The sequence below is a fragment of the Ahaetulla prasina genome, chromosome 1 (genome assembly GCF_028640845.1).
Source record: "Ahaetulla prasina isolate Xishuangbanna chromosome 1, ASM2864084v1, whole genome shotgun sequence".
Lineage (NCBI taxonomy): Eukaryota > Metazoa > Chordata > Lepidosauria > Squamata > Colubridae > Ahaetulla > Ahaetulla prasina.
Window position 1 is genome coordinate 149,460,664 of NC_080539.1, and position 13,644 is coordinate 149,474,307.

At 40.9% G+C, this 13,644-nt stretch overlaps 1 protein-coding gene across 1 annotated transcript in view; it reads left to right on the forward strand.

The window, feature by feature from the left end:
• TRAPPC12 (trafficking protein particle complex subunit 12) overlaps window positions 1-13,644 on the forward strand; it is an 85,426-nt gene that overhangs the window by 8,961 nt on the left and 62,821 nt on the right. The gene's annotated exons all lie outside the window — the stretch shown is intronic.

The following is a 13,644-nucleotide window of genomic DNA, read 5'->3' on the forward strand; positions in this document are numbered from 1 at the left end:
TAATTCTCAGTTTGCTTGTTTATATAGCTGCCCATCTCAAAACAGTGACTCTGGGTGCAACCAGGTTTGAGATTGGTTGCCATGCCCTGGGAAGCCTCAGCTATCCTAGCAAGAGCCAACATGCATTCATTCACCCAGCTGCCTTTTCTCCCAGATCCCTGCACTGACCTTTCACTTTTTGCTCCCATCCGCTTTGGCTTTGCTATCTTTGCTGTCTTTTTTTGAAGCTAGATTCTCTGGCAAATGTTCCCTCACGTGGCTCTGGGAGCCTTTGTAAAGGCATGTTGGCTTCATAAAGCTGCACTATCTTTTCAAAGGCTGTCTGAAGTCTGCACAGTCTTTGTAAAGCTGCATTGTCTTTGTGAGGCTGCACTGTCTTTCCAAAGGCGGTATGAAGACAGCATTGCCTTTGTAAATATGTGTTGTCTCCAGAAAGTCTTTGGAAAGACAATGCGGCTTGCAGAAGGGAGCACAGCTTTATAAAGACAGCTTAGCGTTTTGAAGACCACAAAGGTGGCCCATTGTTTCTGCTTCAGCAAAAGGTGAAAGATTGATGTGGGGGAACCTGGGGAAAAAAGCAGCTGGGCAAACGAATGCTTGCTGGGGTTCATGGGTGTCCTACTGCTGGGGCAGGCTGGGCAGTCGTGTAGAAGTGTTAGCCAGAGAAACTGGAGCTCCAGATAGCAACATGGCTTCACAGAAGAGATGAAAGATTGTTGCAAAGAACTGAGAGAGAAGGCAGCTGTGTTGCTTGCATTTGCTGGGGTGGGCTAGGGCAACTGAGGCTTCCTGGCACATGGCAAGCAGCCTCTGAACCACACAGTTCTGGGACTGCTTGATTGTCCTGCAGGCAGGATGGAGAGTGGCCAAAGGGCAGAGATGGGGAGAGCTAAGTGGGTGGATGGAGTTGAAGGCAATCCCTTACCTTACTGAGGCTCAAAATTGGAAGGGACCAAGCTCAGAATGGCTTATAGTGGGCACTTGTGTAATGACTTATGATTCTCAGTTAATGACCCGCAGCAGGGATTGCTTTTGTAAATCGATGCAGTCATGTGTTCTCTCACTTTATGACTGCACCAATTGACAATGGCAATCCCAATCTCATTTGTAGTTGTAAATCAAGGACTATCTGAAACAACATACTTCACACCTATTTAGCACTAATTACCTACCAGAGCAATATACTGAGCAACTTACTCAAGTAAATAAGTAAGTTTGAGTAAGCTCAAACTGCCCAAGGAGCTGCTGATTCAGTTCTACAGAGGAATTATTGAGTCTGTCATTTGCACCTCTATAACTGTCTGGTTCGGTTCTGCAACCCAACAAGAAAAACACAGACTTCAGAGGATAATTAGAACTGCAGAAAAAATAATTGCTACCAACCTGCCTTCCATTGAGGACCTGTATACTGCACGAATCAAGAAGAGGGCCGTGAAAATATTTGCAGATCCCTCGCATCCTGGACATAAACTGTTTCAACTCCTACCCTCAAAACGACGCTATAGAGCACTGCACACCAGAACAACTAGACACAAGAACAGTTCCATCACGCTGCTAAACAAATAATTCCATCAACACTATCAGACTATTTACTGAATCTGCACTACTATTAATCGTCTCATCGTTCCCATCACCAATCTCTTTCCACTTATGACTGTATGACTATAACTTGTTGCTGGCAATCCTTATGATTTATATTGATATATTGACCATCAATTGTGTTGTAAATGTTGTACCTTGATGAACGTATCTTTTCTTTTATGTACACTGAGAGCATATGCACCAAGACAAATTCCTTGTGTGTCCAGTCACACTTGGCCAATAAAATTCTATTCTATTCTATTCTATATAGCCAGAGCCCTTCTTTTTACCATTTAGTTGTTAGGTTTTGATATAGCGGTAAGGATAATCCTTTTTGCCAAAGTGGGAAGAAAAATTAGATTGAAAAAAGTATGAAAAACTAGACATGCTTATTTCTGTAAAAGGAAGATTTATCCTAAAAATATACAGCACTATTTTTAGTATCACAAACAAATAAGAGAAATAGCGAAAGGGTAGGTTTGAAATTTTATATTGTTATGTCTCTATAAAAGGCAGTCTATGGTGGAATTTACCTAAACTGGTTAATGATCATTTTTCTTTTTCTGTTCTATATCACTTTATAGTGTAATCAGTTGTTCTATACACAAAAATTCCTTTTATGTATCTCTGTTTTAAACCATTAAACCAACAGTTACTATTCACAGATTTTTTAATGTGTCATTAAAGTTCCCTTGAGATTTCTGTTAAGCCAAAAGTATCTCTTTTTAAAAAGAAATGTTTCAATAGACTTAAATAGTACTGTATTGAAAGATTATCAGGTGAATGTAAGATGACAAAATATTCACAGATCACTTCACTGAAATATTTCCGGATTGGTTCATGAAAAAATTGTTTGCCAGGTTACACACAATAAATAATTAAGAAGGAAAGCAATCAATCACTTCAAACAATTTCTTCATCCCATATCGCCTCACTCTCTACAAACAAATCTTTAAAGCCTATCATCCACTCTAATCAATGTCCTTTAAGGGTTACCAGAAATAACAATGTATCATACAACGTATTATAAACTTGATCTAATAAATCTACTTGAAATTCCTTCCTTTTACACATATATCTCATTTTCCGTCTTAAATCCCCAAACCTCATCTTTCAAATCCAGTCATAAAAATTATTAAAAGCTATCAGAATAATCTTAACTGTTTTAACTTTAATCAATAAACTTAAAATTCAACAAATGAAACATTCCCACTATGACTCTTATCTATAAATAAAACCTTAAAATATCATCATCTAGTCCTAGTCAGGAAAATGACATTACAGATTACCAGTGATAATAACCTATCTATTTTAACCTTGGTCAAATAGACCAACTTTATATTCCTTCTGCTTTCTCCTAACAATCCTGACCTTTTGCCCTTTCAAATATATCCAGTTTCTTTTCATTTTCTCTTTGTCTCTTCTCACAAAATTGCATTAACAAATCACTTTTGTAAATCTAACATAAAAGTTATCCAAGTCACTCTTCTGATATATTATTTGTATTATCCTTTTTGGTTATTAAAAACATCAACTGGTATTTCATCTTTTTCCTTATCCTGTTTGAAGCTTGTCATTTGAAAATCCACATTTAAATCAGTTTCAGTCTTATCCAGTAAGTTCTGATTCTCTTCTGAAACATCATTTAGTTTATCAATTATGGCTGAGATCCTAAAAATGTTAAGTCCATTGTTCACAAATATTTCTCAATATTGTTGAAATGTTTTATTCCATTTTGTTTGGTCAAATCCAGTCTAGGTATGCTTCTCTTTTAATTGTCATCTTTATTTCCTTCTTATGTCCTTTAGTATCCAACCTTTAAAATCCCATCTTATCAGATTGTTTTTCTTCTGAGAGCAAATCCTTGAATAGTTTCTCATGGGAAGGATTCTTATATGTACTTTTAAAATGTTATTAGCTCCATCTGGACTTTTAGTCTATTTATAACTTTCAAAAATCAACCCTTTCTAATAACCTTTTCCTGTTAATTCAGAAAAAAATGTATTTGCAAATCTTGACAGCCATACTTAAAACTTCTATCATAAGATTGAAGAAAATACCCAGTTGAATATCACAGAACTTGCTGTTTTAGAAGTTCTGAATATGTAAAAAATAATAAAAAATTACCGTATATACTCGAATATAAGCCGATCCGAGTATAAGCCGAGGTCCCCAATTTTACCCCAAAAACTGGGGTAAACTGGGGACTCGAGTATAAGCCGAGGGTGGGAAATGAGGCACCTACCGGTTGGGGAAACCCTCCCTCCCTCAGCTGAGAAGGCTGGCGGCTCCCCCGCCCCGCCCTCTCACTGCACCGGCAGGGCTTCAGTCCGGTAAAATGTGAAAAAAAGAAAAAAAAAAAACTCGAGGATAAGCCGGATATAATCGAGGATAAGCCGAGGTGGAAATGAGGCACCTACCGGTTGGGAAACCCTCCCTCCCTCAGCTGAGAAGGCTGGCGGCTCCCCCGCCCCGCCCTCTCACTGCACCGGCAGGGCTTCAGTCCGGTAAAATGTGAAAAAGAAAAACTCGAGTATAAGCCGATATACTCGAGTATGCGAGGGCTTAAAAAAAAACTTGAGTATAAGTCAGAGACCGAGTATAAGCCGAGGGGACGTTTTTCAGCACAAAAAATGTGCTGAAAAACTCGGCTTATACTCGAGTATATACGGTAATTAATTCCACAGTGATTAACAAATGCAGATTAACCCAGGACCTGCCTATATTGTACTTGCTTTATGTTCAGATGTGGTTAATAATAGCGTTCTGAAAAACTATAATTTTCATTTCAGTGGATTATAAGATCCATGCGGCACACTTAATGGCTACATATTGAATATTTCCAGTATTGACTACCATTTTAGTATTTTTATGGAGAAAAATACTGTTAGATTTGAAATAATAACTATTCCTAGACTCACTCACTCTGTCTATCTGTCTGTCTGTCTGTCTATCTATCTATCTATCTATCTATCTATCTATCTATCCATCCATCCATCCATCCATCCATCATCTATCTATGATCCTACATTTCAGTTGTGACCTTAAGGAGTCATACATTCTTCTCTTAATTTTCACCACTATAAGAACTTGTAAGAATTGAGAGTAACTAGCCCAAAGTTATCCAGTTAGCTTCTGTGGCTGAGGGTAGATTAGAACCTGGATCTTTCTATTTCCAGTCCAGGGCTTTAATCATTTCATCACACCAGCTTTTTTAGCATAACTGTTAGCTACCATTTTGCAAGCAATTTTTAAAAAGGTTATTATATTTTAGTCTGCCCTTTAGGAGTGAAAGAAGGAAAACGGAGATGAGCATCATCCCCTATGGTTGGCTATGACTAGTGGAGTAAAATCCTGAGGGACTCCTTTCCTTTCCTTTAAATGAATGTCTATGACTACAGTTTTTATAAATTTGGGCAAATGATAATCTCAGAAAACATTTAAGAAAAACAGTTAAGGTTAATTTTTCAGCAGTCTTGCTGATGGAATAATATTTACCAATGCAATAAATTCTTCCTATTCATCCGTCATCCTTCTGCCCTCTCCCAGATTGGTTTTGGGAAGAATATGGCGATCAGTGGGGAAGAGATTAAAGGAAACTCATGATATACAGTAGAAGACAGTTTGCAAAATATCACATGTAGCTCCTTAATTGCAATATTTTATTATAAATGTAAAAGAATAACATTAAGAAATTTTAGCCTAAGAAGGGGTTACTGACCATTTTTTAAAAAAAATGATGTCAATGTGTTCTACCCAAATAATTTATATTAGAGAAGAATGTCATCCAAAAAGGAGGAGGACATTTTAATCATTTTAATGGTGTCATATGTACAGTTAAAGACTCCCTCTGGGGGGAAATCATATTCTTTCTCTTAGTGGAGCATCTAGATTTTACATGGAATTTCCATATATTGTCAAACATAATAAACTGTGGGCCTCTTGTGCATATTTATTTTTTTTTATAGCTGAGAAGTTTCCATTTAAAAAGAATTCTCCTGATTTAAGTAATATTTTTTATTCCTGAAGTTAAATTATACTTAATTTTTAAAAAATGAAATGTTTTCTTATTGTAATCTCCATTCTGAATTAATTTGCAATCTTAGGTTGTATTTCTCAGTTGTCTACATTCTGACTTCATGCTCAGCATGAACAAGCTAACTTCAAAAATCTTTGATAGTTCATGTTTTTCTGTCCCCAACTCTGACCCAGCTATGAAGTAAACCTGGGAAGCTCTCACTTCTGTTTAAACACATATCATCTGAGTTTATATAATAGGTAATATTTGAAACAAGCAAACTTGGTTTCTAGGCATTTTATACCACACTAATACGTAGTACTTTATTTTGGTGAATATCTTTATCTTGACCAAAGATTTCACCGCAGCTGATTTGGGCAATTGCCTTGGAAATATTTTAGAGGTCATGGAAATGCTTTTGGGGCTCAGAGGACAGCTAGTAATGACATGTGCATTATGAAGTCAGCAAGCAGATGACTTGTACATTAGCGTTGTACCATGGCGTCATATAATCTCATATTGGAATGATGTCATGACATACATGATCTCATTTTGATGTTATTGCAACTTGTTAGAAATACTGCTGTTAATATTTTATGATTATCTATTACATAGTAAGTACAGGTAGTCCTCGACTTACAACAGTTCATTTAGTGACCATTCAAAGTTACAATGGCACTGAAAAAAGTAACAAGATCATTTTTCATACTTATGACTGTTGCAGCATCCCCATGGTCACCAGATCATAATTCATATGCTTGGCAACTGGTTCATATTTATGATGATTCCAGTGCCCCAGGGTCATATGATCAGCTTCTGACAAGCAAAGTCAATGGGGAATCTAGATTCACTTAACAACCATGTTGCTAACTTACCAAATGCTATTGTTCACTTAACAATTGTGGCAAGAAAAGTTGTAAAATGGGGTAAAACTCACTTCATAAATGTTCCACTTAGCAACATAATTTTTGGACTCGGTTGTGGTTGTAAATAGAGGACTACCTGTATAAAGAAACAGACTTGCCACTCTATTTCTTTTAGAACAATAAGTTTCTTAATCTTGGTTTTGCCTAGGAAATATTCAATAATTCCCTTTGGAGGAGTATCCAGATGGTCACAGAAATTTAGAAACAGTAATAAAAAAATGTGAATGTATATTTGAAATCAGATATCTATTGATTTGTTATTGCTGCTGTACTGGTCTGCTGTAACACCTGAACTATTTAACCTTTATTGCATATATACATCTGTCATGCATCAAAGAACAGATGGTGTTAATTCCCACAATTCTGAGTCTTCTGGTTGTGATCCCATTAAACTAGGCAAGATGTTTTTGTGCCTGTATCTGAGCAAAAGTTTCAAATACGTGATAATAGCACATTTTTCTTATTGTAATGGTAGAACTGTGACCCAGGATTACCTTGGCTTCCACTTCACACTAGTGATCATTAACTATTTGTAGGCAAGCTGCTATCATATTTGCATTGGTAATAGGAAGGGAAAAGTGGAGAGGTCTTGTGTTGTATATGAAGGTAATGTGTATTGTGTACCTAAATATTAAACATTGGGATCTTATTTATCACTATTGGTCAATTAATCACCTGGTTTAAGTAATACGTTTTCAAACTATATTTTTGCTTTTTAATATGGATTTTTATTTTGAAATAAACTTTAAAATACAAGTCAGATGGGCATAACTTAACAGCGAAATAAGAATTTTAATGAACAGGGGATTAAAAACTCATTGATTAAAGACCATATTGCAAGATTTATTAGCAGCATGGTGTAATGGGATACGGGAAAGACCTTGGGAGACTGAGCAAAGTCAAGAAACAGATAAGAGGCAGCCTAACTGGCAACTGGGTAATGGGCGGCGCAAGAGGCTCATAAGGGATCCTTTCTAGTTTTTCTCATGCTTTAAAAGATATGGGGGAGTGGGTGGGAGGAGGAGGATTGTATTTTCAGACTTGCAAAGATTCTGTCAATGTGGCTTTGCAATAAAGCAGATTTAGCTCATATGGTTGTGATTCTTGTCTGATTTACCTGGCAAGGACCGCATGCAGTTAGAATAAAACGACCAAAAGAATAGATCACTAATCAAAAACAGTTGTCAGGGTTCCAAGTAACACCCACCAACGAAAGAAGACTCCGAGGCTAGAAATTCCTCCAAGTTCCATTTTATTAGAGATGTCATATTGGCATATCTGGGAAAACCCGAATCTGAAAGCTTCCAGGTTTTCCCCACTCAAAAGAAAGTCGAAGTCCCTTCCCCCTGCACCCACATACCCACATATCCATATGGCACTCTGGATTTGATTTTTCTCTCTAGTCAGTGGTTGAGAGATCTGGACTTAAAGGAAATAGTCATTGAACCTTTGTCATGGTCAGATCACTCTCTTCTTCGCCTGGACTTTCTGACCGCCATTCACCACCGCAGGGAGGCGGAGCCGATACGTTGGTTCCGCCCCAGGCGCCTGATGGACCCGGATGGGTTCCGGACGGAGCTTGGGCCATTTCCTGAGGGTCTGGCTCACGGCTCGGCTGAGGAACTTGTTGCGGCCTGGGAACGGGCCGCGGCGGGGGCCTTAGACCGTGTCGTGCCTTTGCGGCCTCTGACCCGGCGCAGGTCCCAACCGGCTCCTTGGTTCTCCGAGGAGCTGAGAGGGATGAAACGCCGGAGAAGACGCCTAGAGAGTTCCTGGAGGTCTAGCCGCTCGAAGCTGATCGGACACTAGTGAAGTCCTATACTAGGACTTACCTAGTGGCATTGGCGGAAGCGAGGCGTAACTACGCCTCCTCCCTCATTGCATCGGCAGATAACCGCCCAGCCGCCCTGTTTCGGGTGACTCGCTCCCTCCTACACCAGGGGGAGCGGGACGACCCGTTGCAGGGACGTGCTGGGGGGTTTAACGGTTATCTATACGATAAAATCGTTCAACGGGATGGTCTGGACCAAGATTGCGGTGATGCGGGTGAGATGCTCGAGGGCGGTCTTGGTGACATTGTTTGGGATGAGTTTGACCCTGTGGCTCCCGAGGACATGGACAGGTTGTTGGGTAGGTTGAATGCCACCACGTGTTTACTGGACCCGTGCCCCTCTTGGCTGGTGCTGGCCACTCGAGAGGTGACACGAGGCTGGCTCAGGCGATTCGACCGCTTCTTTGGTGGAGGTGTCTTCCGCCTGCCTTGAAAGAGGCGGTGGTGAGGCCCTCCTTAAGAAGCCGCCCCTGGACCCGGCTGTTTTAGGTAATTATCGTCGGTCTCCAACCCGCCGCGAAGGTTGTAGAGAGTATGGTGGCATATCAATTTCCCTTGCACCTGGATGAAACTGTCTATCTAGACCCGTTCCAGTCCGGTTTTCGGCCCGGCTACAGCACGGAGGCGGCTTTGGTCGCGTTGGTGGATGATCTCTGGAGGGCCAGGGATGAGGTTGCTCCTCTGCCCTGGTCCTATTAGACCTCTCAGCGGCTTTCGATACCATCGACCATGGTATCCTGCTGCGCGGTTGGAGGGATTGGGAGTGGGGGCACCGTTTATCGGTGGTTCTCCTCCTATCTCTCCGACCGGTCGCAGTCGGTGTTGACGGGGGCAGAGGTCGGCCCGGGCGCCTCACTTGTGGGGTGCCGCGGGGTCGATCCTCTCGCCTCCTGTTCAACATCTACATGAAGCCGCTGGGTGAGATCATCAGTGGTTTCGGTGTGGAGTACTAGCTGTATGCGGATGACACCCAGCTGTATTTTTCACACCGGACCACCCCAACGAAGCTTTCAAGTGCTGTCCCGGTGCCTGGAGGCCGACGGGTCTGGATGGGGAGAAACAGGCTCAAGCTCAATCCTCCAAGACAGAGTGGCTGTGGATGCCGGCATCCCGGTACAGTCAGCTAAATCCGGCTGACCATCGGTGGCGAGTCATTGGCCCCGATGGAAAGGGTCCGCAACTTAGGCGTCCTCCTGGATGAACGGCTGTCTCTAGAAGATCATTTGACGGCCGCTCCAGGGGAGCGTTCTACCAGGTTCGCCTGGTACGCCAGTTGCGCCTTTCTGGACCGGGATGCCCTATGCACGGTCACCACGCACTCGTGACGCCGCGCCTGGATTACTGCAATGCTCTCTACATGGGGCTCCCTTGAAGGGCATCCGAGGCTGCAGTTAGTCCAGAATGCGGCTGCGGGTGATAGATGGAGCCCCGTGGCTCCGTGATAACACCCATCCTGCGCAGGCTGCACTGGCTACCTGTGGCTTTCGGGTGCGCTTCAAGGTGTTGGTGACCACCTTTAAAGCGCCCATGGCATTGGGCCGGGTTACTACGGGACCGCCTACTGCTATCAAATATCTCTCACCGACCCGTGCGCCTCACAGAGAGGGTCTCCTCAGGGTGCCGTCAGCGCGGCAATGTCGTCTGGCGACGCCCAGGAAGGGCCTTCTGTGGGGGCCCCCACCCTCTGGAATGAACTACCCCGGTCTTCGTCAGCTGGACCTCCGGACCTTCCGCGGGCTTAAAACACATTTATTTAATTGTGCAGGGCTGAGCTAAATTTTAAATTTTAAATTACTGGTTTTTAAATTGGCTTTTATTTTATATTTTTAATTTTAAATTAATAGGCGTTTAGAATAAGTTTTTTAACTGTTTTTATATTTCTTACATTGTATTTATGTGTTTTAAATGCCTGTACACCGCCCTGAGTCCTTCGGGAGATAGGGCGGTATATAAATTTGATAAATAAATAAATAAATAAATAAATAAATAAATATATCACATGATCCAATAAATGCACCGTCCCAACTGGATATGCCTCCCAGTCATGCCACTCTAGGTGCAGGTCTGAATGTCCTTGACTCTCAGTGTGTTATTATGGCTAAATATCTCCACCACTCTATACAATCCCCCCTCCCAGTTTCCCACAGCACTAAGTGTGGCAGCCCTGAAGATCCAAAGAAAAAGATGGCCTCCAGGGCTGACAATAGTATTTCTTCATCTGTAATCAAAGGATAATTCTGTATAATCTGTGTTAACCCACCACATTTTTTTTTGCCTTCCCAAATTATTCAAGGTAGGAAGGTACTGGATCATTATTTCCCAACTTGCTTGACAACACTATCTTTTTAAATTTGGTGTAGTGGTTAAGACACCAGGCCAGAAAATGGGAGACGGTGAGTTCTAGTTCTGCCTTAGCCCTAAAGGTTGGCTGGGTGACTTTGGGCCAGTCACTGTCTCAGCCCAACCCACCTCACAGGGTGGTTGTTATGGGGAAAATAGGAGGAGGAAGTTGTGTTGGATATGTTTGCCACCTTGAGTTATTTATAAAAATAATATAGGCAGGCGATAGATAGATAGATAGATAGATAGATAGATAGATAGATAGATAGATAGATAGATAGATAGATAGATAGATAGATAGATAGGCAGGCAGGCAGGCAGGCAGGCAGGCAGGCAGGCAGGCAGACAGACCTCCTCCTCCCCTCCTCCTTTCACTGAAGCAATGTGTATTCAATTAGGGAGCTCACCAAAACTGGGATTTTATCTATAGTGCTCTCTGTTGTTCAAAGAAGACTCCAAAAGGAACTATGTGGTGGTTACACCTAATTCTGAGGCTTCCTGGGGCCATTTTCATAACAAAAGTCCTTTGTTGTAAAACGTTCTCAAATGTAACAGTGGTATGGTCTATATATGGTGGTATAGAACAGGAGTCTCAGATTCTCCATTTTCTGCAACCTACAACCATTCCTTGTAAGGGCTGAAAATTCCAGGAGTGAAACAGGATGGCGATATCAGACTAACAATATATCTTAACCCAGTGTGAATAGTCTTTCTTGCAGCAATGAGACCTGGTCAATTGGTCAAGGCAGTTGGGGCCCATTATTTATAGTGCCTGTTACTTCTGAACTGATACCCGGAACTCCAAGCACAAGCAGCAGGCAAGTGAGTCTTGGCCAAGAAAAAAAAACCAGGAGATTGGGCTTCCTCACTGGCGGGAAAGAAGTGATCACCAGAAGAGATGGCTCAAGGCTGATTGCCAGCCAAGGGGCAGGAATGACAGTGCATGGCCATTCAAGTTCTCCTTACTAAGAAGGGTAGGAAGGAATTGATTAGTAAAGGAGAGAGAGAAAAGAAGAAAAGCAAAAAAAGAACAGATACCTCTGCTCAGCAAGGAGAGAAGGGGAAGAAAGCAAGGTTTGGATCATTGTTAGAGGGGTGAATTTCCTAGATGATATTATCTAGATGCCACAAAATACCACATTATCAACACAACACAACCGTAAAACCAAATATTGGTGTTCTGGTTAATGAAAAAGGCTGCAAGCCAAGTGGCCAATTGTCAAATAGCTGTTTGGCAACTCAGTTTTTGACGTAGTTCTGTTTCTAGTAACTTTTTTCAATTTAATAAACTTGTGTTTGATAGCATTCCTTCCAACATACTCTTTCTTCATTTTGCACTCATTGGAGATTTTGGTATTTTTGAAGCCCTTTAGCTAAAGAATATTTTCTTAGAGGTCACTGTGTTTGAAACCTGTAATGTAGAATATAGCTGCTAATCCTTAGTTAAGAATGTTGCTCTCATTTGAAAATATTTCTTGATCCTGCGTTTTTTCTACATAACTGAAGTGATCAGTGTCGGGTACTGTTACGTTTTGCTCTCTTAATTCTATTATTCATCTCTAGTTGTGCTTTTAATGAAGAATTTAGCATCATGTGATTTATAAAAGCTGTATGAAAATAAATATGGTGTCCTTGAGGTATCATAAGTTATATTTTTAATTCTTGTTAGAACAATAATTCATAGGAACCTTCAAACCTTAAGGAATATTACAGAGTTTTAAAAAACCGACCATGCTCAGATAATTCATGATTTCCTCAGTAATGATTTATAAAGCCAGGACATAACATCAAGGCTAAGTAAGCCTCTGTACTCTTCTTCTATTATAATTTGAAAATTTTTCTCACCCATACCAGAAAAAGATGCAGTAACTTGAAGAGTTACGCGTAGGTGCAGGGTTTGTGCCTTCAAGTATCTTTTTTGGATTGGAGCCCAGACTTTTTCACAGCCATATCTGTACTCTTTATATTGGGCACTGATTAAGCATTCAGACATTAGTTATCCCGAATTCTTTAGCTAGACCTGGTTTGTCCCATGATAAGTACTCTGATCTTCAACTTCATGGCATATTGGCAGATCTGAAAATTAATTAGGGGTATAAGTTTTTTTCTCCAAGCTAAATAGCTGCCGTGGGGTATATAAAATCATGATGCTACTTGATTTTAGCCCCTACCACCTTGCCTGCCATGCTCCTTAACATCCTACTTGGCTTTGTTCATTTTCTAGACAAGGGCTGACATTTCCGAACAAAGCATATATAATGTTTATAAGTTGCATTTGGAGCCCAGAGGCATTCTTGGGAATAAAGGTGATGTTTGCAATTCATCAGCTCATTAATTTCTCTTATTTAGAAAAAAAAAAAGCTAATTAGGGCAGGAAGTCTGGCAAGAGCCAAAGGAATTGTCTGTGGATACATGAACACACCTAGGGATTAAATAGTGTCCAGACACATTTTATATTCCTAACCTTAACTGTGGTTATTCTACAATTCAGTGGTGGATAGCAGCTATGCCCCAATGGTTTACTAGAGGTTCATGCAGCTAGTCAAAAAGAAGGGAAAAGATAAGTGGTTTATAGAGCGGTCCTGTAGGAAGAGTGGATGAGTTGCATTTGAGTAGATCAATATATTGTAACTTAGTATAACAAATTCAGCAGAGCTATTTTGTGAGTTAGGACATTGTCGCTTGAGACTCGTTTGCCAGAGTGTCCACTACATAAATTCCATACATAATTCTCCAGCTCAAAAAAACATGGACAGATGGCGTAATGTGTCAGGTAAATACGCTCAGTTGTGAAATGCAGTGTGATTTTTCTAACAATCTGGTGTCATAAGTTACATTTTGTCCTTGTTGTATGACACTGGCTTGTTAGGACTGAAAGAAGGCAAGGCTACTTATTTGCAGATAAGGCTAACAAGCCACGAATTGTCGTCCAAGTTTGTTCAGCTGCT